The sequence below is a fragment of the Danio rerio genome, chromosome 7 (assembly GCF_052040795.2).
Source record: "Danio rerio strain M-AB ecotype USA chromosome 7, GRCz13ab, whole genome shotgun sequence".
Lineage (NCBI taxonomy): Eukaryota > Metazoa > Chordata > Actinopteri > Cypriniformes > Danionidae > Danio > Danio rerio.
Window position 1 is genome coordinate 22420163 of NC_141027.1, and position 19838 is coordinate 22440000.

Below are 19838 nucleotides of genomic sequence, written 5' to 3' on the forward strand. Positions count from 1 at the left end.
TGTATGGGTGTTCCCAGTATTGGGTTGCCGCTGGAAGGGCATCCGCTGCATAAAACATATGTCGAATTAGCTTGCATTTCTTTCTACTGTGGCAACATCTGTGAAATAAGAGACCTAGCTGAAATATTCCAAAAACTAACCCTAACTCCAACAATAACCTTGAAAATTGAACTATCATGGCAGGGATAGAAGTGTTTTCACCTATAGTCCTTTTTTTTTAATGTTTTAAATTTAAAGGGTCATGAAACACCAAAACACATTGTTTTAGATGTTGACAGCCATATATGTGTCCCACAATGCAAAAAACCCTATTAGGGCACACATATTTCAAAAAAAAAAAATTTTAATTGGTTGTTTTTGTGTTGTTTAGAGCAAATTCGTTGTTCTCATTTTAAAGTAACGTCATGGCGATGAGGTCATTTGTGTAAATTCCAGCATAGAGACTGGCTGTCTGTCCAAAGTGAAGTCATTGAGTTTTCAGCACATCTGTTCATTAAATCATGAGAAAGATTTAGTTCAAACCAATCAGCACGCTCTTGTGAACAAGATGCAACTTCATTAATATGCATGATATAGCTTCACAGACTCCTTTTACCCGTTACAGTGTTTAGAGAGACGCCACGCTGTGTTGCCAACTGTAAACAAATAGTAGAATTGTTCAGAAACATGGCTTGTCAGTGTTGCGTTTATAAATGTGCCGCAGCACATTTGTTTCCATTTCTCCACGATGAGAGCACAGCTGAATCCGTTTGGATAACAGTGGTCTGCTAACACGCAACAAAAATATGTTTGTAAGGAACATTTTTTTTTTTTTTTTAACCAGGAAGCTTTTTTATTCTGGAAATGTTGAAATTTGGATCTGCCACTCGTCTTAAAAAAAAAAAAAAAAAAAAAGATGCGAATCCAGTTAATGTTGATTGTCCTGTCTCTATGGATTTGGTAAGTGTGCAATCAATATTCTTTGTTTATGTTTATCGAGATGACAAAGTTAGTATCGCCAGCAGTACTCCTTCAGTTTTTAAAGACATACCCTAGTCAAAATGACTTACTAAGTTTACAGTAATATCACTACAATATTATGGACTAAAAATTCTCCACTTCCACACAACTCTCAGATCAGCTGTAAATGCTGCTTTCCCAATTATTGTTTATCTCTCCTGCGTCCGTGTTTGTGTTGCTGCTGTGAAAATCAGCTGTAGTGCATGTAGTAAGACTCCCCTTTTCATGCAAACCCCCTCCTTCTTTACCACTTGACACTCTCACCTAAACACAGTAGCAGATTTAGTCATGGGCAATATGAGTGATCGCCCAGGGCGACATCCCGCTGGGGTTGGCACAGGGACACAAAAAAAGTGCCCCAGTAAAATCTTTGAGATAAGATTTACTTTATGCAAGTGTATTAAGCGGTTATTCAAGAATAAAGAAGTAAGGGGCCATTCACCATTCAATTCACAACTCAAGTTTGCTATTCTTCATGTGCAACCGAAACAACGCTGGTGAAAACAAATTGACGCATGTACGCAGAAAGCCATTCTTTCACCTTACACACGCTGTTCCTGATCCCGGTTGTTTACATGCACGCCGACATGCTAGTCGACAAAACAAAAGTTTATATAATATAATGATATTGTTACTTCGACAAAGCATGCCTAATAAGCAGAAAGGGGGAATAATGAGTCGGGGAGGTAACTAAGACTTCATAACATTAATTCTTGGCCATGAGTTGGGTCTAATAAGACAACAGATTTTTCTATAATACCTATATTTTTTATATTCTATTGAACTGTCATAATTATTCATGCTAAGGTCTTAGAATATTTGTGTTATTTTTTTAGAATAATAGTTGTGCAATACTAATAATAAACAAATTGTTATATTTATTGAAAATAAATAAATATATTTAAATGTATTTATAATAATTATTTTAAATGTATATATTTAAATATATATAAAATCAACCACATAGTGTCTTTATTTCTAGGTGGATGTTTGGAGTTTCACCCAGGGTGCCATTTAAACTTAACCGCCACTGCCTAAACAAAGCTGGAATCACCCACTCCAAGGACTACAGACAGTATACACAAGACATGTCACTCATATTCTTTTGAATAGGGAAAAGTGTAACTGTCAATATGGCGAATGAAGCCCCGCCTTCTAGTACAGGAGACAATCAGCGACCACTATATGCTGAATAAAGCTCGCCTTCTATCATCGGGGGAGAAGGAGAGTGAGGACAAGCGTGCTTTGGCCCGGTTCGAAGCAACTGTACATAGTATGAGACGGCCTTAAAGAGACTTTGAACACTTTCCTGATTTTGTGTGAAAACACCCTGCTGATACAGGGATTTTGTGGCCCTTTACATTTAAAATGGCCTTTTTAATAAATGGTTATCCTCAGAAGAGCAAAACCATCCTAATTCAGCTGACAGCATGCTATTGTACGTCAGGAGAAGTGTTGGAGCTTAATTTTTGTGAAACTGACACTGTATATTATTATGCAAAGACACAATTTTATTTAACTTTTGTTTGATTGGCCATTATGCTGTCTGCTGTTTAATATTGAAGTCTTTTCGTAAGCACAGAAGTGGCATGCTGAAGGGCATTTTGCCTTTGCTTGAGGGATGGATGGATGGATAGATGAGTGAATGATGTAAAGCCAATCCTGACGAGCTTCAGACATTTCTGAAAAAGATGAAGTTGCAGACTCATATTTTCACACATACTCAACACACACACACACACACACACACACACACTGATACCTCAGCAGTCTGTCTCGTTTCATAAAGAGGATTACACATCAGGCACAAGGGGATTTCCTGAAATGGGACACTCACATGCTGTCTGTCTGTCTGTCAGTTGTTCAAGTTGTAACGATAACATTGCTGGACGGTGGTTCACTCTGACCGCCAAGGTTGAGCAGGGGACAGATGTAAGATCTGATCCTCCAGGGTCATGGAGAGGAGGAACGTCTGTCATTTCTGCTCTCCTACGTCTCATTTGTTTCCGTATTCTTGGCATGATGTGTTGCTAGAAAGATCCTAATGGAATTAATATAAATGACAGTGATCGCTCTTCCCTCCTTCTGTTGATCTAGTGTGGTCATTAAATGGAAATTTAAAGGCTCGAGGGCCAAATCAGTTCTAATTCAGCTGATGACCAAAATACGAACTTGACAAAAAACATTAACTTTTTTTAATTGATTATTTTTCATTATTTTGCATGATAATGGTGATACATGTTTGAGCTGCATTTTTCAAAACAACCTGCTAGATACCAACCATTGGTGCCAATAGTTTTGCTTTAGGTTTACAATGTTTTAAAATCATTCATTTGTTTTTTTGTGGCTCAGTCCATTTATTTATCAGGGTCACCACAGTGGAATAAACCACCAACTATGGCCAAATTGGTTTATTCAGTTCACTTATACTGTGTGTCTTTGTACTGTGGGGGAAAACGGAGCACCCAGAGAACACGGGGAGAAAATGCAAACTCCACACAGAATGCCAACTGATCCAGCCAGAACTCAAACCAGCGACCTTCTTGCTACGAGGCAACAGTGCTAAAGACTGAGCCCAAATGACACTCAAATGACTTGCATTGTAAAACTCCGGATTTGGGGTGTTTCGTATCAAGCCACGGTCACACTTTCACCCCATTGACTTCCTTTCTTACGCATGTGAATACGGCAGACCAGAAACCAAATGTTGCTGCATCACATGATTGCGTGAGACCAATAGGAGATCAAAACTTGACCTCACTATCTTTATCTGCTGGTTAAGTGTGATGTCACACGAAGTGGCTTCCAGGTCCAAGCACTCTATCAAACTGCATGGGGAGACTCATGAAATGGAAATAATAAACATTTACAAAGTGCTGTAATACTTTCGAAAATTACGATTGAAATATATATAAATGCCTAATATCCGATGGCCAGAAAGTGATTCATTTTTTTATAAATTGTTAAAATTTAGTTTTTTGTTATGCAGCAAGCCAAGAGATTGTTATGTACACTATGACTATAAAAAATTCACTTTAATGTTTGATATGAATAAAAAGTGTTCATGAAAGAATATTTTCTCAGTTCAAATGAGTGGCGGCTTGGACCCGGAAACAGTATTACATACGCCACCTACACGTCACCACTTAACAAGCGAATTGATGTATAATCCTATTGTTTGATTCTGCTCCTTTCCGCAGCACTGTCTGAAAGAATTTTGCAAGCTTAAACTGTAATGTGACTTCGTGCTTTAACGCAGGAGTGTTCAAATTTGGTCCTGGAAGGACCTTCTCATACAGAGTTTAGATGATCCTAATCAGACACACCTGAACCGGTTAATCAAGCTCTTATTAGTCATAGAAGCTTCCAGGCAAGTGTTAAGGCCAGTTGGCCCTCCAGAACCAAGTATGGGCACCCCTACTTTAATGTTTGAGCTACAATGGAACATGCACTTTCACTAAATCAGGTACTTTTCATTCTCCTTTTTATTTTTGATTGTACCAGAACATTTCAGAGTTCCCCGTTCAAAGCCATATCCCAGTAGAATTTCAAAAACAGTTTAAACAGCTAAACTCTCATTTAAATAGTGTTGCATAAATGTTGTTTTATGGTTATATAGCATTACATGTTTATACTTTGCGCTGTGGCAGCCAATGTGCATTTGCCTCATGCATTTGCCTCACTGGTATGCCATTGGAGCTTCTTTTACAGTGAATGGTTCTTTTTTTTTTTTTGGAAGGTGAGACCTATTTGCTATTGCACATTTATTTTTATATATTTAAGTATATTTTTGACAACTAAAACTACAATATATGTGTCAAAATTATACAGTTTTCTATATGCATGTATGACGAAATTCATGTTCTATGAATGTATTTTGTATATTACTACTGTCAAACATTTTTGATTAGACAAAGCAATTTTAGTCTGTATTTTGTTAACCCTCGTATTCTAGATTTTTAATAGTTAAGTATGGATCAATTGAGAGTTTATTTATTAATGTATAAATCTTTATTTTAAAAATAATACACTCATGACTAGTTATATGCCTCAGGTTTCTTTTTTTCCAATGATGTTTGAAGCTAAATATTGTTATGTCTCCTTTAAAAAGATTTTCCTGGCATTTCATTGGCTGTTTGATGTATGCACATTTTCTTTTTAATCATTCCTAACACTGCCACTCACAAGCACAGGCCATTTAATTACTGATATTTTCCTGTAGCAGTGTTTAAGCTTCTTGCCAACTACATCCTGAACAGCTTTCGGGACTACATACCTTTAAGCTCTGCAGCAAATTTCCTTAAAATCTCTTGCAATTTAGAGACATTGTTTAGACCTGCCATATCTCCTTATGCTGACAGCAGGCCATTAGCACTTTTTTTTTTTCCATGTCTGGCCGCAGAGCGCCAGCTTTGTTACCTGTTCCAGGTAAATGGGACTGGGCCAGAACTGAGCCTTGGGCATTCAGAGTAATTAGGCCACTGTGTAACCTTACCTCACCTCACCACACAGAGATCAGACTGCACGGCCAATATTAGCCTACTTCATTTTCATCTGCTCCATTTGTATTTGAATAGTTTCCATCTCATTCTAACTCTGAGCGGATTTCACTATTAGCAATACAATGGTTTTAAAAATAAGATTTCCATTTGGATTAATAATATAAAGATACTTAATCATACTAACTAGGTAAAAAAAGTTAAACAATAATGAACTTGATCAAACGTGACAATAAAAGTGTTTAAAGGGTTATAAGAGGTTTCTTTTTTAACTTCATGAATCAGCGTCTACAAATATATATATTTTTTATTTCATTACTTTATATGTTGAGTTTTACACACAAAAATAAACGTTGATAAGCAATGTTTTTATTTATTTATTTATTGCATTGAAAACAATATAAAATATTCCTAGAGCAGCTGATTTAGATTAGAATAATTGCTAAAGGATCATGTGACACTAAAGACTGGAGTGATGATGAATGAAACCCAGACAGGCTCATTTTGATTACGTACCCATATATAGCCTACTGTACATTTCTGGAGTGTACCAAATACATGCCTTGGTACTTTGCAGTTTTTGTTTTCGCGAATCCGCGAAGAGGCCCCTGTGTATGCTTTTTCAGATCTCAAATTTCTCTCAAGTGCCATTCGTGCCTGCTCTTCTCGTGTAAATCCGTCAGAAGCCGCTGTCGACTGACTGACCAACCGATCCCCCTCCATCACTCACTCATTCACTCACTCACTTCCCTAAACCCAATCGACAGTGTTTTGAAAAGCACTCTAGAAAAAGAAAAGCCCTCGCGGCAGCCTGATTTTTTTTTTTACCACATTTTTAGATTTTACCATATCCTTACCCTGTTATTTACATGTTTATTTTATATTTTAGCTTTTGTTTTTGTCTTAACTGCTTTGTGGAACCATCCTTCACCAGACTTGAACCCTGTTGTCACAATCAACTCCACTCTGCACCTCAAATCATCTAATGTATGCGACGAGCCACTGGACAAACCGGTAACAGCAGAGAAGCTGTACACATGAAGGTAAGCAGTCAGCTGAATAAGCACGAAAGGAATGGCGTCATACTGCCCTGTTGCATTCGTTTTAAAGATAAAATGCAGCAATAGTACATTTGTCTACATAATTCACGATCTCCAGAAAACGTTTTTAGAATGAGCCTTTGTTGCAACGAGTGATCACAAATGAAGATATTCTAAAGAATGTTGGAAACCAGCTGCCTTTAACATCCATAGTATGAAAAAAAAAAGTCAGCAGCTATGTTTTCATCCAAATATGTGAATTAAATGATGTACAAACTTGGAATGTTGCATAAAACAATTGTAGTTCTGGAAAGTAATAATACCAAACCACTTTGAGAGACGGTGGCTTTATTTGGTAAATGTTTCCATTGTAGTCTATGCACATTTGACCATGTTTTTATGCATGTTTGTATGCACACAGGGTGTCTGCAGGGTCTTAAGGAGTTGATAAATTAATGTAGAGAAATTGAAGGCCCTTAAAAGGTATTATAAAGTCTTAAATGCTGTTTTACAAAGTATCACATTTTGTATCATTTATTGATTTATAACATGTATACCCAACAAACACATCTACATTGTAGCGATGTCTGTACGACATTATATTTTTCCAAAGGCAACATCGAGCTTTTGTGTAAAAATGCCACACAGATGTATATAAGCTAAACTTTTTTTTTTTTATATATATATATTTCCCATTTAAGTAGTACACATCAAATTGTAAGCAGTATAACAGTATAAAATGTTTAGATTATATCAAATAATTAACTGAAATTTATAATATAACTGAAAGGGTAGGCTAAATTAAAATGTCAATCGAGAAAGTAAGTTGAAGCTCTGGATTGGAAAATACAGCAGACCAGGGAGCACAGCCATAGACCAGGCACAGTTGTTGGCGCGGAGAAAGCAGTCAGAGAAAGAAATCCAACCGAGAATCCAGTTCAGAGATGGATCCACAGCAGCCACAAGTAAAATAGGCAGTGAAAAAGAGAGATCAGTGCTTGACACAACCGGACTACACAAATGACCACTGATGACTTATTTCACAAGAAGAAAAAAAGCAGGGGTGACGCGGTGGCGCAGTAGGTTGCTCATAGCAAGAAGGTCGCTGGTTCGAGCCTCAGCAGGGGCAGTTGGTGTTTCTATGAGGAGTTTGCATGTTCTCCTCACGTTTGCGTGGATTTCCTCCGGTTGCTCCGCTTCTCCCACAGTTCAAAGACATGCGGTACAGGTGAATTGGTTAGGCTAAATTGTCCGTAGTGTATTAGTGTGAATGAGTGTGTATAAATGTTTCCTAGAGATGGGTTGCAGCTGGAAGTGCATCCGCTGCATAAAACATATGCTGGATTAGTTGGCAGTTCATTCCACTGTGGTGACCCCGGATTAATAAAGGGACTAAGCCGAAAATAAAATGAATGAATGAATGAATGAAATGAAGCCATACTCTTCTTTGTCGTTGTTGAATGAGACGCTGAATGGTCTGTTGAAATTTAAACTGATTCATTGATGATAAATAAATGTTGTACAGTTGTCGTCCATGCACAACCTAAAGCAACGGCCATTTAAATCGCAACCTTATGACACCGTCGTGTCAACCTTCAGCAACAATGTAGTTCCTCAACCTTTTTACAAGGTTGGTATACAACGTTGTAGGAAGGTTATTACGTTGAGGCAACGTTGTGTGTTTGTTGGGTAGTTGTATGCTAAAGCTTGTCTAAATTAAATCTGTGAAAATTGGGATGCTGTGTAGTTTATAAAATCGTGCTAGTATATAATCCTGCTAGATTTGACATCACGTTGCTTTGTTTACTGCAGTGACCAAGGCAACAGCGTTATTTCTGCAGTTCTTTAGGCAAATATCACCTGATTGATTAACATTTTTCTTCAGTAAATGAATGTTTTAGTTTTGGATCAGTTTCTTACAGTCTGTTTTAGTAAATATAATTCAAGTTAAATTGTCGCCAATGTTACCAGTTGAAACCGAAAGTGTTTATGAGGCCTTAATGTATAAAAAGAGTCTAAAACAGTCTTAAAATGTATTAAATTCACTCTACGATTTCTGTGTATCCTGTGCACAGCTTTACATTTCTATTAAGCGTTTTTTATGCCCCCCCGCTATGCACTGAACCACATCTACTGTACTTCACATGCTATTTTATCAATTGACTTTCATCATGTTAGATGGAGATACTTGTGTTTTTCCACCTCCACATCAACATTCCTCTCTTTTCCCTCCCTCAACAAGTAATTCACTAATTTCATCCATCCATCTTTCATCCTCCTCTATTTCCACATGCCCTCCCTTCATCTGTCTCTCTCTCAGTTTTGCCCCTGTGCTCTTCCACTGCTCTACATTTATCTCCATTAGAGATGTGCATGCATTCAGTGAGGGTCTGAGAGAGAGGGAGAGAGAGTTTATTGCTGTCTTTCTCTCTGTTTTCAAATACAAAGACACAACCATGGTGAAAGGCTTTCTTCCAGAGACTTGACTTTCTTCTATTATATTGTCTTCTGGTTCGCCTTTGTAACCTTATTTAGCTTTGTTTGGCTTCTTCTACCCTCTCAGTGATCTGTACTGAAGTTTTTTATCATTGTTTCACAGTTGCCATTAGATTTTTAGGCGGTTCGACCAAGTTTTTTTTTTTTTTTCGTTGTTGTTTCTGTTTCTTTTGTTGGAGATATTAATCACTGTCCTTCAGTTTTCTCCAGAGAGCATTGTGTTGGTATTGCTTTCTGTGCATGTGCAGCTCTTGTTTCTTAAATGTTCATGAGCAAAAGAGTGGCTAAGAAAAGTTTAAGCGATCATAGACTGCTCCACAAGATAAGCATCTTAATTACGCTGCCTTCTAAAACGAAAGCTTCTAAAAAAAAAAAAAAAATCTCAATGCTAAATGCTGTCGGCTCAATAGGAAAAATGGCTAAGGCTCATCAAGGCTATCAATAACAATAATAGTAATAATAACGATAATTAAAAGAAATTGTGGTGGCACAGTAATTAGCACTGTCATCTCACAGCAAGAAAGTTGCTGGTTCGAGTCCCAGCTGGGCCTTTCTGTATGGAGTTTTCATGTTCTCCCTGTGTTTGCCTGGCTTTCCTCCGGGTGCTCCGGTTTGCCCTAGTCAGTGCTAACTTTTGAGCCAGATCTTGTTCCGGGAAATGTCAGATATTTGTATTTTGCATTCCAGTTTTTATATTAACTGATCTGGCATTACTTTTGCGTGGTGTGTGTGTGCATGCTTGAGAGAGAGAGAGAGAGTTAATGATTCAGAGCGAAAAACAGCAAGCAAGCTGTGTGGATTGTGTGTGTGCACACATAAAGGTAGTCACTTTCGACCTATCAGCTTTCTTACATTTTACAATCACTCTCAATGGTGGGTGATTATTGTTTCGCCTGTGAAAATAAATAATGGCATAGTGGCCTACATAAATAATAGCTGTATTTTCAAAATGCCAGAGGCGGTCAAGCCTATATTATTATTTTTATTTTTTTTATTTTTATTTTTTTAAACCACGTGTACATCTGATAATGAGCCTGATCAAAAGAGATCTTGAGAAGATGAAACTCCGCGAATATATTAGGATAACGGGAAACAAAAGCAAAGCAATCTTAAGTCAGCCGAAAAACATGACTGAAGAGGTAACCGTAGGCTCTTCTTGAAGATTAGACGGAGTGAGTCATTTTCGCTTGGCACATAATAGTGAAGTGAACTGAATGTCCAACACAATCTCACGGCAATTCGTAACTTATTCATTTAGTGGCTAATTCGTATGTATTTGTACGATCTAATTCGTACAATTTAGTACGATTTGCTTATCCCCCAATGACGGTTGGGGTTAGGGGTGGGGTCAGGTGCCATGCCTCCTTTTTAAAATCGTACCATTTCGTACGACTGAACTCGTACGAATTCGTACGAATTAGCCACTAAACTGGCAAAACGTAAAATACTTACGTTTTCTCGTGAGATCAGGCTGGAATGTCAGTGGTGTTAGTAAACTGGATATCGATGTTTCATATGATTTATGTTTGTAGCTACATGTTTGTTTGTTTGTTTGTTTTAACCAATGTTGACCCATAACATTATATTCTATTGCACAAAATAATTAAAGACCATTCAGAAATTTAATATTTTTTTCTGTATAAACCATTTAATAATGCCATGTTCAAGGAAAACTGAAATTGCGTGGTGGATGTCAGTCGGGGTAACTTTTATTTCCTTGTTTTTTTCTAGTAATTATCCATTTACAAACTAAGCACTGCCCACTGTCTAAAGACATGCACTATAGGTGACCTGAATAAGCTAAATTGGCCCTAGTGTATGCGTGTGAATGCGAGAGTGTATGGATGTTTCCTAGTGCTGGGTTGCAGCTGGAAGGGTGTCCACTGTGTAAAACATATGCTGGATAAGTTGGCGGTTCGTTCTGCTGTGGCGATCCCTTATAAATGAAGAAACTAACCCAAAAGAAAATGAATGACGAACAATTACATTTTAATAAAAGAAACTGATGATAAAATGTGAAAACTAATATTAAAATAGACAATTATATTTTATTAAATTAATTATACAATTAAATGATATTCAGATTTTTCTCAAAGATGTCACTTGAATTTGTATTTGAATTTGTTTGAAACACGTTTTTTGGTTGTTCTGCAAACATCTGATGACATTTCTTGCCAATTTTAAATAAATGTTTTCAGTTTGTAAAGTTAAACTTAAAGTTAACAATTGGTCAATTTACAACAAATGAAAAACTTTGCTATTTTGATTATTAAATTGGCTTGAGAAAACCAAAATACTGTTATACTACATAAACGTATTGTACTTCAGTCTTCTTCTTCTTTTGGACTAATTTCTATATGCATATCCTCCTTGACGGTTCATATACAACCACAAAATTTACACCAAATCTCCAAACTGGTCTGACTCGGGTTGCTATGTCTTTTCCAACTGATCCGACTTACAGTTTTCCTAAAACTGACCTGGAAAATTCAGAAAAGTCCCATTGACTTAACATTGGACCAAACTTAATGACCTCATAACTTCCGCCAGACTGTCATACAGACTTAAAGTTGGGCTCATTTAGCTCAGACCACCAATCTGCCAATCACTGATGACCTTTCAACTTACTAGCCACAACCTCTTACGTCACCTTTCAACTGTCCCATAGACTTTCATTGTAAAAAACTGTCATTGACTTTACATTGGACATACTAACATACTAATCCTTACTAAAAAATACTAACGTCATGCTACATACTAGCAACATGCTAATTCATACTATGAACACCTTAGCAACCTCCTAGAAACACCTTAGTAACCACCTAGAACATCCTAGCCACGTCTTAGCAATCACCTAGAACAGCCTAGCAACCACTTAGAACCTTAGTGACCGCCTAGCAACGCCTTAGCAACCATCTAGAACACCCTAGAATCACCTTAGCAACCACCTAGTAACAACTTAGCAACCACTCAGAACACCCTAGCAAGCACCTAGAAATATCTTAGCAACCACATAAAAACACCCTAGCAACACCTTAACAACCAGTCAAAAAAACCTTGCAACCGCATAGCAACACCTTCACAACCACTTAGAACACCTTACCAGTCACCCAGCAACACCTACACAACTAGTCAAAACACTTTATCAATGCCTTAGCAACCATTCAGAACACCCTAGCAACCACTTATCAACACCTTAGCAACCAGTCAACACCCCCCTATCAACTGCCTTGCGAGAAACATGCCAATTCAGACTAGAAACATAAGTGAAGTTTATTTATAAACTATTTTCAAGAAGATCACGTGATTATGATTGAACACGGCTGGTTCTGCATTAACTATGTCTGATCCACCAATCAGACAATTTCTATCCCACTATAAAGAGCCAGGGTTTCTCACTACAGTCATCTTCAATTTAAAGAATCCCCCCCCCCCCTTCCACGCCTTCTCTTCCACCTTTTCCTTCATAGGGTCTCACGGTGGCTCAGTGATTAACACTGTTGCCTCACAGCAAGAACGTCACCAGTTCTAGTCCTTAAACAGGCCGGCTGTTGTTTCTGCGCAAAGTGAGCATGTTCTCCCTGTGCTTGCGTGGGTTTCACCCGGGTTTTCTGGTTGCCTCCCACATTCCAAAAACATGCACTACAAGTTGATTAATCAATCTAAGTTTAGCACAATAGTCAAACTCGCATCCAGCAGCAAATCTCTTCATAACAATAATTTTCTGTCATCAGCTCTTATCAAAAAAGGGGAGTTCTCGAGATCTACCTGAGCTCAAAGCTGCCCTCTCGCCCCGTTAACGGGAGGGAGCCCAGGGCTCAAGGACCTTTCGAGCTCAGGTTTCTCTCCCTAACAGCATGCCAAACTTGCTTGCAATCAATTATCAGCTAAGTGTGAACTCTTGAAATGTAGTTATCTGTCTGCCAACTGTTTCAAACTTCATAACTACTTCAATGATTTAAACTTTGAAACTACCATAAACTTTTACACTAGGCTTTATCAAGCCTCCATAAAGTTTGCTTCCGAACTTTTCTAGTTATACAAATTGTCATTAAAATGCTATAAAAGACCATGATTTTATTTGAAAAATTCTAAGAAATGTTGAGACCTACAAACTCGTACCTAATTCAAATTATTTTCAAATATGTCCACATGCACAACACCCACTCATTCATTCATTTATAAAACTCAGCGACTATTTTCCCTTAAAATGTACATTATTTAAATAAAAAAAGCATTGATGTAATGTTCACTAGGCTATAAAACAGAACTACATGTGTGTTTACACTCTGAAAAACACTTGCCTATCTTGTATTATCCAGTTTTACATTTAACCAGCTGCTGTACGCCCTGATTGGTGGTCAGAGGTCATGTGATGGAGATAAGATAAGAAAAAGGATGGGAGGCATTACTGATGAGCATAGTGACGTGGATCATTTCTTCCACTGAATGCAATTAAAGTTTATTGATCGGGATGTAACTCCATCTCTCGCTATCCTGAGATCCACTGTTTTAGGATTCTCTCTCTCTCTCTCTCTCTCTCTTTCTTGTTCTCTGATTGCTTGCTTTTGGCAGTCTCATCTCTTCCCATTGTTTTCCTAGGGGACAAAATGGGACTTATTTGAATTACATTTCCTCTGTTTTTCTACTGCCTGGCCATTTCGATCATTATCACTGTCAGCCCATCTGTAGTTACTAAGTTCATTTGCTCAGTTGCTGGATAAACTCATACCTTGTCTTATCTGTATCTCTCCAGCACTGACTGATGCAGCTCTCCAGCATTTCCTCCTGGATTTTCCATTATAGTCAATGTGTGAGACACTCTTTATATGGCATCGTCATTTCATAGAGCTACATTTATTCAGGCTATATCCATAGAATAATTAAATGTGCGCTCAGTCATTTTTGTTTCTGTCATGCATGGCTTGGAGTTACAGTACTCTGGCACTGAAATGACGTGGATTTAATATTATGGAAAATTCAGTGTGAATGGATCATTCAAAGTTTAGAAATGTGCTGCGTCATAATTTGCATACTATCTATTGTAAATAGTATTCAAAATACAATTAGTTGAATGTTAAAACACGCACTAAATATTTAATTAAAATAATGAATGAAAAACAAGTTTTAAAGGTGTATATGGTTATTTAGTGATTCATCATGTACGAGTTACCGTGATTCCTACTGTACGTGTTAGTTAGACTGTAAAAAAAAGTTGGCTTAACATAGAATTTTAAGGCAACTTGCTGTAGAGCATTTTTTTTAGTTAACTCAAGTTAACAAGTCAAGTGCAGTACTTGAGTTAAGTCAACTTAAAAAATAGCTTTACAGCTTGCCTCTGTGTTTACACCAGATGGCGTATTCGCTCGTAAATAGACATGTGAACATTTTGAGTTTACTTGCTTCATTCGCGCGTCAAATCCGCTTCACAATGGACGTGGATTGGCAGGGCTTCTGTCTGCCCGGTGACTCTAGCTTTGTTGCTGAATGGCTGACATGGATTTGATTGAGAAAATATCTGTTTATGTGCTTTATGAAGGATGAAAAACAGTGTTGATTCATTTGGAGCCATGTCTGAGTCCACTAGATCCATTCTGAGGTGCACTCAGCTTTGTAAACATATGAACTCCTCCAGAAAACTATACCTGGATGATTGAGGCTTTCAGTGGTGCTTCTGACTGAGTCGATCCCAGTTTGATGAACTGTTGTCCGTATCAGAGGGGGTTTTCCCCCTGGACACCAACAACAGGCGCTACTTCATAATCAAGCCCCCACAAGAGCAATCTCCTGATTGGTTAAGCGCTCAACTCAAGCCTCTTCATTCGTGCGTAGTGCACTGCAGGGTGTCTATACGCGTCTTTGCATTGACTTAACATGTAAATCACTGGTGCTTGATGCTTCTTCTGCGTCTGGTGTGAAGGTAGCATTTTTTTTTTTAAAGTGTAAAAACTGGAAGTGCAGATATGAGTGTTCTCTAATAGCTAATATAAATAGTGAGACATGAATGCAGTTAGAATTACACTACCTGACAAGTCTTGTCGTCGATTTCAGTTTTAAGAGCAACAAATAATAACGACTTCTAGTTGATCATTTAGAAAGGTGGCAGAAGGTAGGTTTTTCAGATGATTCATCTGTTGAACTGCATCTCAATCATCACAAATACTGCAGAAGACCTATTGGAACCTGAATGCACCCAAGATTCTCACAGAAATCAGTCAAGTTTGGTAAAGGAAAAATCATGGTTTGGGGTTACATTCGGTTTGGGGCAAGTGCAAGAGATCTGCAGAGTGGATGGCAACATCAACAGCCTGAGGTATCTAGAAAGTTGTGCAGCCCATTGCATTACAAACTACAGGAGAGGGCAGATTTACCAGATGTCGTATTGGACAAGATTATGCCTTGTTTTTTGCTTAAAGGTAAAGACCCCACCTACTGTTTGTTTTGCAAATTTCATATTACTGTAAAACCCATTCAATTAAACTGTCCTGCTTTTTTATGACTGAAGTAGAGTTTTTTTTTTTTTATGAAATAAACTCACTCAAAGAGATATTCAGCAAAGTGTCATCTGGAAAGAAATTTCATATTTTTATCATATAATAGCATTAGATGTTATCTAATTTATTTCATTTATTTGTTTGTAGTTTTTAATCGTATATTTATTAATTAAATATTTTTGCCATGAGAATAGCCGTTTTTGTTGACATGGCATTAAATCAAAATATATGATATGTTGAACATTCGCCCATTCCCACCTTTTCCTTCATAAATGAGTGTGAGTTTGATCTACAATTACAATAGTATCACACATATTTACTGCCTAAACTCAAAACACTGGCAAAGAAACTCGACACAGTGGAACGAAGAAAACCCACTGACAGCTAGTATTTCCAAAGTATTATTGCCAGAACAGCACAGACACCACACGGAAGTATACGGTGTCAGATACGGTGCATCCGGAAAGTATTCTCTGGTCTGATGAGACTAAAATTGAACTCTTGAGTGATTTACCAGGCGTTACATTTGCAGAAAACCAGGCACCTCTCATCACCAGGCTAATACCATCCCTACAGTGAAGCATGGTGGTGGCAGCATCATGCTGTTAGGATGTTTTTTGGCCGCAGGAACTGGAAGACTAGTCAGGATAGAGGGAAAGATAAATGCAGCAATGTACAGAGACATCCTTAATAAAAACCTGCTTCAGAGTGCTCTTGACCTCAGACTGTGGCGACGGTTCATCTTCCAGCAGGACAATGACCCAAAGCACATAACCAAAATATCAAAGGAGTGGCTTCACAACAACTTAACTGTCCTTGAGTGATCCAGCCAGAGCCCAGACCTAAACCTTTTTGAATATTTCTGGAGAAATCTGAAAATGGCTGTACACCTTCACTTCCCATTTAACCTGATAGAGCTTGAGAGGTACTGGAAAGAGGAATGGGCCAAAATTCCCAAAGACAGGTGTACCAAGCTTGTGGCATTATATTCAAAAGGATTGAAACTGTAATTGCTGCCAAAGTGTTGAGCAAAGGCTGTACATAACACGTATATACATTTGGACTTGTCAGGTTTTATATTTTTATTAAATTTGCAACAATTTCAAAAATTATTTTTTCACATTGTCATTATGGGGTATTTTGTGAAGAATTTTGTGGCAATAATTGAATTGAATCCTTTTTGGAATAAGGCTGTAACATAAAAATGAGGAAAAAGTGAAGCGCTATGAATACTTTCCGGATGCACTGTACATGTAAGGGATGTACCATGTAGTACATCAATCACCGACCCAGAAGTATAAATCAGGCTTAAGGCCCAGATTAACTAACCACTTGCACTAAATGCAAACTCTTTTGTGGTTTAAAAACTGCTGAAAAGGTAGGACAGAGTTATTTTTGCGGCTGACATTATCGCTTACACATTTGAAGAAGTTCACCTTTTAAATTAATCACACAATGTGATTTACCAAGGTTTGGAGATGTCAGTTTCCTGGTATTTAGTGCAGTCGTTTCATTTATTACAGCCACACAGGCGATGTTTGGACAGTGTGGTTTGAATGTAAAGTTTGGGGCTGTGTCTGTACTGCTCATTAGTTCCTGCTTGCTTGAGTGTGAGTTTAAAACTTCATTATCCTCCCAAGGAGAGGCTGCTGAGACATGAAGCGTCAGCCTCTGCCTTCTGTTGCTCCCATCGCTTGAATCACAGCAGAGAAAACCCATCGCACACACACAACATTTGCCTTCTGCTGACTAGATGAAGACCAGGGAATACTGCTCTTACCCACCACAAACGCTTACATTCACACATTTCAATTTTATTAAGTTCTGAGGGACTCCAGTGAATACTGTGACACACATTTCAGTGATTACAGTCTCTATTGGTGTTAATTAAGTTGCAGTTTTAATTACTTTCTGATTCTGAGACTTTAAGATCTTTAAAGAGAGCATATCTTGAATATCTGAATTGACTTTTTCCATGTTAAAGTGATACCATCCCTGGAGTCCGTATTGGAACTAACAACCATAAGATATTCAAATTTCTGGTGGTTGTGGATGCCAAAATTTAACCATTAAAAAGATGGTAGGAACGTAAAAGAAATGTATTGTATTCCGCTGGTTTTGAAGTATATATATCTACACAAGCTAACTTTGTTACTCAGGCCAAAACACAACCTTAGGCATCTGTGAATGAGAAAGTCGTCAAGTCGAGCTTTATTGTCATTCTGTTACATGTGTGGACATACAGAAGAACGGCATACTGTGTCTTGCAGGACAATGATGCTACATAGATTAATCATAAATACAAACACAACACTGGACATAAGAGCTATTTAAAAAAAAAAACTATGCATAACTAACATATACTACTGTATATTGTCATATGGTGAACCATTGCTCATCACAAAAAACTTATCCAAGCAGAGAAACATACTAATTTACAGAAGATGCTCAGTGTCTACTACAACTACTAAATATCTTTAATGGTAACCAGTGTGTGTAGAATAACAAATCACAAATACTCAAATTAATGTAATTGAGTATTTTTTTCTCAACAATTGTAATTTACTAAGTAGTTTTACAAATGTGTACTTGTACTTTTTCCTTTTTTTTGCGCTGTATTGTTACTTTTACTCCACTACTTTCCTTCAGTCTGCAGGCACTACTTTCTTTTTTATTGTCTATGGGGATTGGCTAAAGTAGAATTATCAGTCCTGTGATTCCTGTCTAATCAAATCACATAGAAATTATATAGCATCATTCTAAACTACCTCACGACATGGGTGCTTCATAAATGCAGTAAAGCATTTGGAAGCATTAAAAGTGTCCTAGAAGATGTCCAAATCCTTACATGACCCAGAGACTGTTTAGACCAGGGGTGTCCAAACTCGGTCCTGGAGGGCCAGTGTCTTGGGAATTTTAGCTCTAGCTGGTTCAGGTGTGTGTGATTATGGTTAATCAAGCTCTTCCTAGATATACTACAAACTTGATGGCAAGTGTGTTGAAGCAAGTTGGAGATAACCCTCCAGGACCGAGTTTGGACACGCCAGGATTAGACTGTATGTCAGTGATGAGAAGATAATGGATGTTTACTGTATGATGACTGAAATGCCCTTAATCACTATAGCACTACAGAATGTTGTTTTCACACACGCACACAAACAAATTGCATGTAAACTCATCAGCCTTTCACAGTGTTAAACTCAATACTCATTACTCTTGAGTACTTTTAATAGGGCTACTTTATATTCATACTTTCAGTAATATTTACAACAGATATTTAAACTCTACTTTTGCTACATTTTTGGGCAAGTAATGTTACTTTAACTTGAGGATGATTTTTCAGTATTTCCACCACTAATGGTAAGACACATGAATGCAGTAAACATTATTTCTCATCATTTGATGGAACAAAACTCAAATGTGCATGACTAAAATTTAAGAAGAACAATAGTATTCTCAATAAATATGCAAGAAAAATATCTTCCAGGGCATTCTGGTTATTCACCATATAAAATTAGGAAACTTATCATACCCCCCTGCAATGTCGGAATTGTGTGCAAAGGCTCTGCCTTCTTTAAGAATGCATGTGTTAATTTGCATTTAAAGTAACAACAAAAACGCTCTGTTTTTGCTCTCACCCAAATAGAGGCACATTTGGCTATTTATAAAAAGGGTCCGGACATTTGGAGCTACAACTGTAGACACATTCTGGGGATGCTAGCTACAGTACTTATTTTTAAATCTTGTGCAAAGGGGTATAGTATGACGATGCTTTACATTTTATTTTTATATTTTGTGAAAAAGGGTGGTGCGGTAATGGAGTGGGTAGCGCTGTTGCCTCACAACAAGAAGGTCGCTGGTTCGTGCCTTGGCTGGGTCAGTTCGCATTTTTGTTCTGCAACTGAGTTATTGACTTAAGTGACAATTTATTTACATTACGGAATGTTTTTTTTTTTTTTTAATATATAAGACTTTTAAGACTTTATTTAAAAAAACAAATGTTACACACACTGTTTGCTATGGAATGCAAAAACTTTAAAGCTCATTATCTGAAAATAATACAGAACGCAGATATAACCTTATAATTCTAAGGTGACGAAGTGTATGTACAGGTGTATTACTATATACAACGTTATATGTGCACCTGTTATGTGCAAATTGACATGAAAAGTATGTTGTTAAATACGTGTATTTGAAGTAAATACATCTTGTGATAGTATCACAAGGGGTTAGAAACAAATTGAGCTTTATCGTAAAGTATTGCCTGTGGCAATTAAGAGTCCCATTTTAAGTGATTGCATGACATGTAA

At 37.4% G+C, this 19838-nt stretch overlaps 1 protein-coding gene across 8 annotated transcripts in view; it reads left to right on the forward strand.

Annotated features, from left to right (window-relative positions):
• Positions 1–4372: 4372 nt before the first annotated feature.
• Positions 4373–19838, forward strand: part of fgf11a (fibroblast growth factor 11a) — a 182128-nt gene continuing 166662 nt past the window's right edge. For 3 of the 8 annotated variants that reach the window (XM_087259267.1, XM_087259270.1, XM_087259272.1), the window contains exons 1-2: positions 4373–4465; positions 6388–6541. The gene's annotated coding sequence lies outside the window, so the exon portion shown is untranslated. 8 annotated transcript variants of the gene reach the window in all.